Source organism: Bubalus kerabau, chromosome 11 (assembly GCF_029407905.1).
Source record: "Bubalus kerabau isolate K-KA32 ecotype Philippines breed swamp buffalo chromosome 11, PCC_UOA_SB_1v2, whole genome shotgun sequence".
Lineage (NCBI taxonomy): Eukaryota > Metazoa > Chordata > Mammalia > Artiodactyla > Bovidae > Bubalus > Bubalus kerabau.
In genome coordinates this window covers 55,407,998-55,419,918 of record NC_073634.1, presented here as the reverse complement: position 1 = coordinate 55,419,918, position 11,921 = coordinate 55,407,998, and positions in this window count along the sequence as shown.

Here is an 11,921-nt window from a genome sequence, read left to right as displayed (position 1 = left end):
TCCCTCTTGAATCTCCCTTCCATCTCTCACTTCACTGTTGTTACAGAGCATAGGGTTGAGTTCTCCGAATCACATAGCATCCCACTGGCTATATATTTTACATGTGGTAGTGTATATGTTTCCATGCTACTTTCTCCATTCGTTCCACCCTCTTTTTCCCTGTCTGCATCCACAAGTCTGTTCTCTATGTCTGCATCTACATTATTGCCCTGTAAATAGGTTTATCAGTACCATCTTTCTAGATGCCATATATATGCATTAATATACAATATTTGTTATTCTCTTTCTGACTTACTTAACTCTGTGTAAAGGGCTCTGGGTTCATCTACCTCATTAGAACTGTGTTCCTTTTTATGTCTGAGTAATAATCCATTCTTTATATGTATTACAGCTTCTTTATCCATTCCTCTGTTAGTGGACATGTAGTTTGCTTCCATGTCCTAGATGTTGTAAATAGTGTTGCAATGAACATTGGGGTACATGTATATCTTTCAGTTATGGTTTTCTTAGTATACATGCCCAACAGTGGGATTGTTGAGTCATTTGGTAGTTTTATTCCTAGACTTTTAGGGATTCTCCACACTGTCTTCTACAGTGGCTATATCAATTTGTATTTCCACCAATAATGCAAGAAGGTTCCTTCTATCCCACACCCTCTCAGCATTTATTGTTTGCACATGTTAGCATGATAGCCATTCTGACTGGTGTGAGGTGGAGAAATGTCTGTTTAGATCCTCTGCCCACTTTTTGATTGTGTGGCTTGTTTTCTGGTATTGAGTTCCATGTGATGTTTTTATATTTTGGAAATTAATCCTTTGTCAGTTGTTTCATTTGCTTTTATTTTCTCACATCCTGGGGGTTGCTTTTCACCTTGCTTATAGTTTTGTTTGCTATGGGAAAGATTTCAAGTTTAATTAGGTGCTCCTTATCTATTTTTCCCCCCATTACTTTAGGAGGTAGGTCATAGAGGAGCTTGCTGTGATTTATGTCATATACTGTTCTGCCTGTATTTTCCTCTAAGAGTTTTAGTTTCTGGTCTTATATTTAGCTCTTTAATCCATTTCAAATTTATCTTTGTGTATACTGTTTGGATGTGAGAATGCTAGTTATGGATGTGAGAGTTGGATCAGAAAGAAGGCTGAGTGCTGAAGAATTGACACTTTCCAACTGTGGTGCTGGAGAAGACTCTTGAGAGTCTCTTGAACTCCAAGGAGATCAAACAAGTAAATCCTAAAGGAAATCAACCCTGAATATTCATTGGAAGGACTGATGCTGAAGCTGAAGCTCCAATATTTTGGCCAGCTGATGTGAAGAGCTGACTCATTGGAAATGACCTTGATGCTGTGGAAAATTGAAGGTAAAAGGAGAAGGGGACCACAGAGGATGAGATAGTAGGAGTAAAGTCATTGGGCTTATAGATTTTTTTGCTGTTTTTGTCTTGATCACTATTTTTGGCAAATTGTTCATACTACTTGGCTTCCTATGCAATTTGCTTTCCCAATTATGAGCCCAACCTGTCTATTTTCAACTCTTTTATGATGGAGATATCTATCTATATTTAGATTTAGGTGTATACATATATACATATATTTACATGTGTGCCACATTTATAAGTGCATTTGTGCATACTATGTTCAATAGTGATTTCTAATAGATTCAACTGTTTTAGTTGCATCCTCCTCATCTGGAGTTACTTGATTTTTATCTCTCTTCATGTTGGTGTGATAAACAATTTACATAAAAGACAATTTGTATCAGATGGAAAGAGATTCTAAGATTTTCTCACAGAAGTGTCCTCATTTAGAAATATGAACATAGGTCAAAATATTTTTTTAATTTAAATTTATTTATTTTAATTGGAGGCTAATTACTTTACAATTTTGTATTGGTTTTGCCATACATCAACATGAATCCGCCATGGGTGTACACGTGTTCCCCATCCTGAGCCCCCCTCCAACCTCCCTCCCCATACCATCCCTCTGGGTCATCCCAGTGCACCAGCCCCAAGCATCCTGTATCCTGCACTGAACCTGGACTGGCAATTCGTTTCTTATATGATATTATACATGTTTCAATGCCATTCTCCCAAATCATCCCACAAGAAATATGAACATAGGTCAAAATATTTTACAAGAGCACCCTAGCCCATCTTACTTACTATTTTCCTCTGAAGACAGCAGGTGTTAAGGCTCCTGAGACATTAAAATTTCCTTGATATCTCTCTGTCTCTGTGTCTCTGCTTCTGTCACTCTGTCCTCTCCTGCTGTCCTCCCACTTTATCTCTCTCTCTCTACCTCATCTCACCTTGTTATCACTGAAAATTAATTAAAAAAGCAAAACAGAGTACACTGACTGTGGACCTAAACTAATGGTCAGTTTTCAAATTGCTTATGCTAACTAATTTATTCCTTTTTGCTAGTGTCAAATGGTTCACATCCTCCTTAATCAGATTCTTTCCCTGGAGAATGCTCCCCATCCTCTATTTTAATCTTGTCCTCGAGTCCATCTGTGCTTGGATTCTGAGCTTGTATTACTGATTCTTATAGATTGAATTCCTAAATTCTGATAGCTTGTACATTAGAATCTCCAACTCTTTTGATAACTATTCTTTCCAAGATGTATAGAGCATATATCATTGTATCACTCCCAGTTCTCAGGAGGATATAGACTCCAGTTACTACATGAATGTATTATATTCTTATGGCCAGATATATGCTAACTAACTCCATGATCATGTCTTTGTAAATCGAGCCTATATATATATATATATATATATATATATATATATATATATAAACTAATACAGCCCTCTAGTCTTGTAGTGCTTAATTTTAGTTTCACATATTTAATTCTATTTTATCAAAATATTTAACTCTGCATCCATTCTTTGTCAATGGACATCTAGGTTGCTTCCATGCTCTTATGTACAAGTGCTGCAACAAACATTGAGGTCTATGTATCTCTTTCAATTATGGTTTTCTCAAGGTATATGCTCAGTAGTGCGATTGTTGAGTCATATGGTAGTTCTATTCCTAGTTTTTAAAGAAATCTCCATACTGTTCTCTATAGTGGTTGTATCAATTTATATTCTCACTGATTCATGTTGATGTTTGGCAGAAAACAGCACAATATTGTAAAAAAATTATCTTCCAATAAGAAAAAAAACAAAACTCTGCATCCCATCACTTCATGGGAAATAGATGGGGAAATAGTGGAAACGGTGTCAGACTTTATTTTTTTGGGCTCCAAAATCACTGCAGATGGTGACTACAGCCATGAAATTAAAAGACGCTTGCTCCTTGGAAGGAAAGTTATGATGAACCTAGATAGCATATTCAAAAGCAGAAACATTACTTTGCCAACAAAGGCCCGTCTAGTCAAGACTATTATTTTTCCTGTGGTCATGTATGGATGTGAGAGTTGGACTGTGAAGAAGGCTGAGCGCTGAAGAATTGATGCTTTTGAACTGTGATGTTGGAGAAGACTCTTAAGAGTCCCTTGGACTGCAAGGAGATCCAACTAGTACATTCTGAAGGAGATCATCCTGGGATTTCTTTGGAGGGAATAATGCTGAAGCTGAAACTCCAGTACTTTGGCCACCTCATGCGAAGAGTTGACTCATTGGAAAAGACTCTGATGCTGGGAGGGATTGGGGGCAGGAGGAGAAGGGGACGACGGAGGATGAGATGGCTGAATGGCATCACTGACTCAATGGACATGAGTCTGGGTGAACTCCAGGAGTTGGTGATGGACAGGGAGGCCTGGCGTGCTGTGATTCGTGGGGTTGCAGAGAGTCAGACACAACTGAGCAACTGAATTGAACTGAACTATAGGTAAGAGTTTGAATAAGACAAGAGTAAAGGAGAAAAGGGGAAATAGCAAAATATAGTTGTCAGGAAATTTTTAAATATAGATGTCAGAAAATATTAAATGATATCAGAGACTAGCTTGTAATGCATAGTCTTTTGATACCAAAATAAAGGTTCATTTAAACCATTGCAGGTCCAATAATGTCTTTACAATAATTCTTCTCTTCTGTGTGTCTGCCTCTTTTTCTCTGTCTCTCTCTTTCTGTGTTTGTATGTATATGAATGTGTGTGTGTATGTTGTATGTATATGTGTGTATATGTATGTATATATGTATATATATGTGTGTATATATATATATATATATATATATATATAATGTATGTAAGAGCATCCCATTTGTGAATATAAAGAGGAGTTATTTTAAGTTACTTTTCTAGTATGCCATTAATAAAAGTGCTGGTGGTGCTAAGTTGTTCAGTTGTGTCTGACTCCTTGTGGCCCCATGGACAGTAGCCCTGGACTGTAGCCTGTCAGGCTCTTCTATCCATAGAATTCTCCAGGCAAGAATATTGGAGTGGGCTGCCATTTCCTCCTCCACGGATCTTCCTGACTCTGGGATTGAAACCATGTCCCTTGTCTTCTGCATCGATGGGCAGATTCCTTACCTCTAGCACCACCTAGGAAGCTCAAAGTGTCCAGATCCCAAATCCCTATTCACATACAGTGGAGGAGAGGTTTCCCCACCACCATCAAGCAGTTATCTGGACACCAAACTGGTTGTTCTACAATGCAAGTCAACTTGGTCATGACCTACTATCAAATAATAATCAAATAATCAGTATCCAGGCTGCAAAGGATGAAGAGCTTAAGAAGGTCTTAGGTCATTATTTGGTGTCTTAGGATTTGTGATCCAGAAGACACAGATTCAGATAAAATTGGAAGAGCATTCTGGGGAAGAGAAAGAGTCAGGGGATTATAAAGGCAAAACCACAAGGTTGTTAAGTGTATGGCAGGAATTAAGATTGACTCTGATACAAAAAAGGAAATATTTTCTCTCAAGGAACAGTCTGACATGGGTTATTTTAGGGTAAGGGTCAGATAAGTATATTGTTTCTGGAATAATAGGCAGATGTTCTGGATGCCTGAGTTCAGACAATAAATGATCAAATTTCAGATTTCATCTGGGCTGAGATGTGGATAAGTTATACTTTCTCTAACTCCTGTAAGATCCAGTTTAGATAACTCTCTTAACAATTCTTATAATTAATATGTTTTTGAATTTAACTTATTAAGGTATAACACTTGAAAAGTGCATAAATATTATGTCTACAGTGGTTAATTTTAATCATTTCTCAGATCAATCTGGTTATATTTTATTATATCTTAATTAATCTCCATTTTTAAAACCAGTCAGTCCTAAAGGAAATAAACCCTGATGTTCATTGGAAGGACTGATGTTGAAGCTGAAGCTCCAGTAATTTGGTAACCTGATGTGAAGAGGTGACTCATTGAAAAAGACCATGATGCTGGGCAAAATTCAAGGTAAATGGAGTGGATGACAGAGGATGATATGGTCCAATTGCATCAGCAACTCAATGGACTTAAGTCTGAGCAAACTCCATGAGATAGTGGTTCTCTGTTCTCTGTCCATGAGAACAGAGAAGCCTGGCATGCTTCAGTCCATGGGGTTGCAAAGAGTCGAACATGACTTAGCGACTGAACAATAATCTCCATTTTTCTAGGTCTATCCATGAAATTCCACTAGACTTCCTATCTTTTCTCTCATATCTTCTGTTGGTAATTATGGCTCTATATAGTTTGGAGAGATTCGGGGCTTCTAGAACCTATACATTAGTTTTTATGTCATAGCTCCACAATTTTATAATTTTTAATATCTAAATATACTTTCATAATCTCTAATGGTTCCTTTGAATGACATTCTTTATAAAACCAATAATTTATGTATTTAACATACTAATAGAACATTTTACTTTTTATCTGATTTATTATATTTCTGTTTTCTTTAATTTTTATAGTGGCCTTTATTTTTTGTAACAGATGTCAAAATTAAATTAATTTAGGATTATATGCCAAAATTCAAGAGCTGATCACTTTAAGTTCATTTAATTATATAGACTCAATATTCACATTTATTAAATGTCTGAGATAATAGATAAACTATATCATAGACAAATTCTTCAGTCTGACACATAAAATATTTAACTGTTATTCTGTGGAAGTGGATATTTATTGGATAAGAACATAAGCTAATATTTTAGGATGTATTGCTTGTTGCAGTTATAAATAACGTAACTTTTAAATTCTACAGTGCTAAATATTTTAGGAAAAATTTTCATATTTCTTCCTACTTTCGTTTATATTTCTATGTTTTGCATTCCTATTGTTTGCACAACCTGATATTTCAGGCTTATCCTATACTAGCCTGAGCTCTGGAATCAGTCCTGTTGGCTTTTATTGCACAATAGTATTTAGGGACCAAAATTTAGATTTTAGGTGTGCTAGTTGACTGGAATGCATATATTAGGGGTAGAATGCATACATTTGTGTATATATCTTTTAGTTGTTATTGTTGTATTCACCCAGAAAAACACACACTTGTATTTATATCAATATTTAGCTCTAGGTCTAGAGATATAAATCCTCTGTCAGAATTTATTTATATAGTTATATAACTACCCTTGCATTTTAACCCTCATAAAATACCCACACTTTTTTTTTTTTTTTTTTTTTTTATATTTTCTCATAATATGTACTTTTTTTTTTTTTTTTTTTTTTTTTTTATTTTTAAACTTTACATAACTGTATTAGATTTGCCAAATATCAAAATGAATCCGCCACAGGTTTACATGTGTTCCCCATCCTGAACCCTCCTCCCTCCTCCCTCCCCATTCCATCCCTCTGGGTCGTCCCAGTGCACTTTTGTAATTACAGCCCTTTAATGATCAGGGTGAAAATGACAAAGCTATTGGCTTACATCCAAAATGATTGTAAACATTTCACCCAAATGAGGATATTGTCTTTGACACAATAAGCTGAATGTAAATTCCCACCTCTGTCCTATTGAGAACTGAACTCTGTTGACAATATTATTTGATCTTTACACCTACTGTCATTAAGATGCTTGTCATCAGTTAGGCTAGTTTATGCTTGCTGGTGTCCCTAATTGGAAATTCTTTCCTGGCACATTTCAAAGGAAACAAGTCTGTTGATGATTGACTAACATCCCAATAGGTAAAACAGACAAAAAGTATCAATTTATTCCAATGTTGTGGTTCACTGATGATGAATTTTCTTAGCATCTGTTAGGCTGTTTGATTAAACTATCCATCAGCCCATCTGTTTCTGGCTGATAGGGAGTTGTCTGCAAAGAAGTAAATTTGAAAAGCTTGCACACTTCATTTAACAGGGTAGATACAGAATTAAAGCCCTGAGTTGTTGAATTTTCTGTGTAATCCCGTTGATTGATTTACAGAATTAATCAATTTACTAGCAGTTCCTTGTGTAAGTCTAAATGCTTAACATGACTACCATAGATTTAGGTCAAAGTTAGGCAAATAAGGTAAAAGGCACAATTAAGAGGCCATACTAAGTTAACAAGCCACCATGCCATTTTGGTCTAGACATTTTGAATTAAAATCACATAAAAGAAAATTGCCTCTCTGTGCCTCTGTTTTTTTTACCTTTAAGTGTGCTTTCCTAGAATAGGCTATTACAGTTCATTGCATAGTAGTTTCCCAGTAGTTTTGTTTCCTTCCTCACATTTTCATCTTGTCTAACTCATCTGTAATGTTTGTTCAATACAAACATTAATTTCATTCTCTTCATCAGACAATTTAAATAATAAGTTCTAAATCATTGTTGTTGCTGCTATTCAGTCACCCAGTCATGTCTGAATCTGTGACTCCATGGACTGCAGCACATCAGGCCTCCCTGTCCCTTGCCATCTCCTGGAGTTTGCCCAAGTTGATGTTCATTGCACCGGTGATGTTATCCAGCTGTCTCATCGTCTGATGCCCTCTTCTCCTTCTGCCCTCAATCTTTCCCAGCATTAGGGACTTTTCCAATGAGTTGTCTGTTCACATCAGATGACCAAAATACTGCAACTTCAGCTACAGCATTAGTCCTTTCTGTGAATATTCTAGATTGATCTCCCTTAAGAAAAACTAATTTAATCTTCTTGCTATCCAAGGGAATTTCAGGAGTCTTATCTGTAGCGTCTTTTAATTCCCCACTAGGTAGTTGATCACAATAAACTGTGGAAAATTCTGAAAGAGATAGGAATACCAGCCCACCTGACCTGACTCTTGAGGAACTTATATGCACGTCGGGAAGCAACAGTAAGAACTGGACATGGAACAACAGACTGGGTCCAAATAGGAGAAGGAGTACATCAAGGCTGTATATTGTCACCCTGCTTATTTAACTTCTATGCAGAGTACATCATGAGAAACGCTGGGTTGGAAGAAGCACAAGCTGGAATCAAGATTGCCGGGAGAAATATCAATAACCTCAGATATGCAGATGACACCACCCTTATGGCAGAAAGTGAGAGGAACTAAAAAGACTCTTGATGAAAGTGAAAGAGGAGAGTGAAAAGTTGGCTTAAAGCTCCACATTGAGAAAACGAAGATCATGGCATCTAGTCATATCACTTCATGGGAAATAGATGGGGAAACAGTGGAAACAGTGTCAAACTTTATTTTTAGGGGCTTCAAAATCACTGCAGATGGTGATTGCACCCATGAAATTCAAAGATGCTTACTCCTTGGAAGGAAAGTTATGACCAACCTAGATAGCATATTCAAAAGCAGAGATATTACTTTGCCAACAAAGGTCCGTCTAATCAAGGCTATGGTTTTTCCAGTCATCATGTACGGATGTGAGAGTTGGACTGTGAAGAAAGCTGAGCACCAAAGAATTGATGCTTTTGAACTGTGGTGTTGGAGAAAACTCCTGAGAGTCCCTTGGACTGCAATGAGATCCAACCAGTCCATCCTAAAGGAGATCAGTCATGGGTGTTAATTTTAAGGACTGATGCTGAAGCTGAAACTCCAATACTTTGGCCACCTCATGCAAAGAGTTGACTCATTGGAAAAGACCCTGATGCTGGGATGGATTGGGGGCAGGAGGAGAAGGGAATGACAGAGGATGAGATGGCTTGATGGCATCACTGACTCGATGGACATGAGTTTGGGTAAACCCCAGGAGTTGGTGATGAACAGGGAGGCCTGGCATGCTATGATTCATGGGGTCGCAAAGAGTCAGACACGACTGAGCAACTGAACTGAACTGAACTGAGGTAGTTGAAATGGGACTCAATAAAGATATCACTATTAGTTGATATCTTGATATTTCATTTGCCTATAAAATGATAGTAATTGCAATATTTCACAAAATTATAAGGATTAAGGGAGATAGCCTACATTAATTTTTCTCAGGAATTGTAAATTTGATTTAACATTGAGGTATCAATCATTGTGCTTCAATACAATGATGAGATAAAGAACCTCTCAAAAGATACTGAACAAATCACTTTATTAAAGGCTACTCATAAAGAAAATACTCTAAAGAGAGGACTTTTTGGAGCTCTTCCTCATCCAGAAAGAGGGAATCTATAAACAATCCATAGGTCGTATTTTTAATTTTACTTCATAGTGAAATAAAAAGTATCTGCCCTCCACTCCATCAAAGCAAACAAACAAAAAAGACATTAAAAAATACATTGTATTAGTTTTGCCAAATATCAAAATGAATCCACCACAGGTATATGTAAAGTTTAAAAATAAAATAAAATTTAAAAAAAATACATTGTATAAAAGGCAAGATTTTTATTCTCTCCAAGTTAAGATTGTAGCAAAAGTCCTAACAATTGCATTATAGGAGAAAAGCATAAATATGGGAAAGAAATAAAATCAGCTTTTGTCTACAAATGACATGGTGGTTATATATAGAAAATGCTAAAAATTTCATTTACAGAAATTAGATTCAATAAGTGAATTTAAATTTATTTATGATTATTAAATTATTCATGATTTAAAAAAATTTCATGTTAAACAAATTTGTGTCTACCTACTATTACCATCAAACAAATGGAAAATGAAATATTTAAAAAATAGAATAGCAACAAACCTATGAAATAATTATGATTACATTTAATATTGTGATACATGTACACAAAGTTAAATAACATTAGTGAAAAAATATATGTCATGAAGAAATGAGATGTAATTTTTATTAATTAGCAGGAAAACAACATATATATCCTCCCCAAATTTCAATTCATTCTCTCCAATTTGGTCTATAAAATTCTATCAGTTTTGGAGAAAGTATTAATAACAAGATAGATAGATAGGCCTAGAACACCCAACATAATCTTGATTAAAAAAAAAAAGTCATGCTTGTTTCAAATAATTTCTATAAAATTATAGTTTTCAAGAGCATGCAGGTTTATAGAAATTCTCAATAAACAAATTTAAGTCAAAACATCTATGTAACAAATTTTACTTGGATTTAGCTACATTGAATTTTCTTCATTTAGCAAGATAGTGATATAAGGTGGAATTTCAAGTTTAGTTAAATAATAGCTTAGGTTTTGGTGCATCTGTGCTTTTTGACATTGTATCTATTTCCTTCAATTGTTGCTGTTTAGAAGGCAATGGCACCCCACTACAGTAGTCTTGCCTGGAAATCCCATGGATAGAGGAGCCCGGTAGGCTGCAGTCCATGGGGTCGTGAAGAGTCGGACACGACTGAGGAACTTCACTTTTATTTTTCACTTTCATGCATTGGAGAAGGAAATGGCAACACACTCCAGTGTTCTTGCCTGGAGAATCCCAGGGATGGGGGAGCCTGGTGGGCTGCCATCTATGGGGTCACACAGAGTCGGACACGACGGAAGAGACTTAGCAGTATCAGCAGTCCCGTACTGTTGACTCTTATTTTATGGACTGCAGCATGCCAGGCTTCCCTGTCCTTCGCTATCACCTAGAGTTTGCTCGAAGTCATGTCCATTGAGTCAATGATGCTATCTAATGATTTTGTCCTCTGCAGCAGCCTTCTTTTCCTAGCATCAAAGTCTTTTTCAATGAGTTGGCTCTTGATATCAGGTGGCCAAAGTATTTCAGCTTCAGCTTCAGTATCAGTTCTTCCAATGAATATTCAGGGTTGATTTCTTTTAGGATTGACTGGTTTGATCTCCTTGAGGGCCAAGGAACTCAAAAGTCTTCTCCAGCACCACAATATGAAATCACCAATCCTTTTGCTCTCAATCTTCTTTATGATCCAACTCTCACATTTGTACATGACTACTGGAAAAGCAACAGCTTTGACTACATGGACCTTTGTTGGCAAAGTGACATCTCTGCTTTTTAATACATTGTCTAGGTTTGTCATAGCTTTCCTTCCAAGGAGCAAGAGTGTTTTAATTTCATGGCTGCAGTCACTGTCCACAGTGGAAATAGTGTCACTGTTTCCTTCAGTATCAGTAGTTTACGCAGATGAGCATTTCCCATGAACATTTCGAGTTTCCATTTCTTTACCTATAAAATGGAGTAACAAAACTTAGTTCAACTGGGCAAAGTAATAGATTAGACAAGATTTCAATTTAGTGAAGAGCAATGTGTAAATACTGGTGAGGTGATTCAACAAAAATGCATCTCTTGCTCACTCCCTATGTTTCACATTAGATGGCAACCATCTGGGGGGGGTGAATAAAGGTTCTTTCATCTTTCAGGTTCACCATATGAAATACATGTATAGAGATTTTCATCCTTTATCCTGTGTTCCAGCCTAACAGGTCATGTGTTATTTCTCTTTACGGTGTACTGGCCCCAGTTGATCATATGGATACTGGGCAAGATTGAGGGCAAGAGGAGAAGGGGGCAGTTCATGGGGTTGCAAAGAGTCAGACATGACTTAGCGACTGAGCAACAACTAACTGTAAGAGACCTGGGACAAGCAGGTTCTGTATGCCCAGAAAGAGAAGGATCCATATATGAGGTACACAAATAATTTTTGCCATAAGCATTATGTGAAATAAAGCACAAGTACAGGCATCATACTCTGCCCTCAGAAAAGTATAGCCACTTATC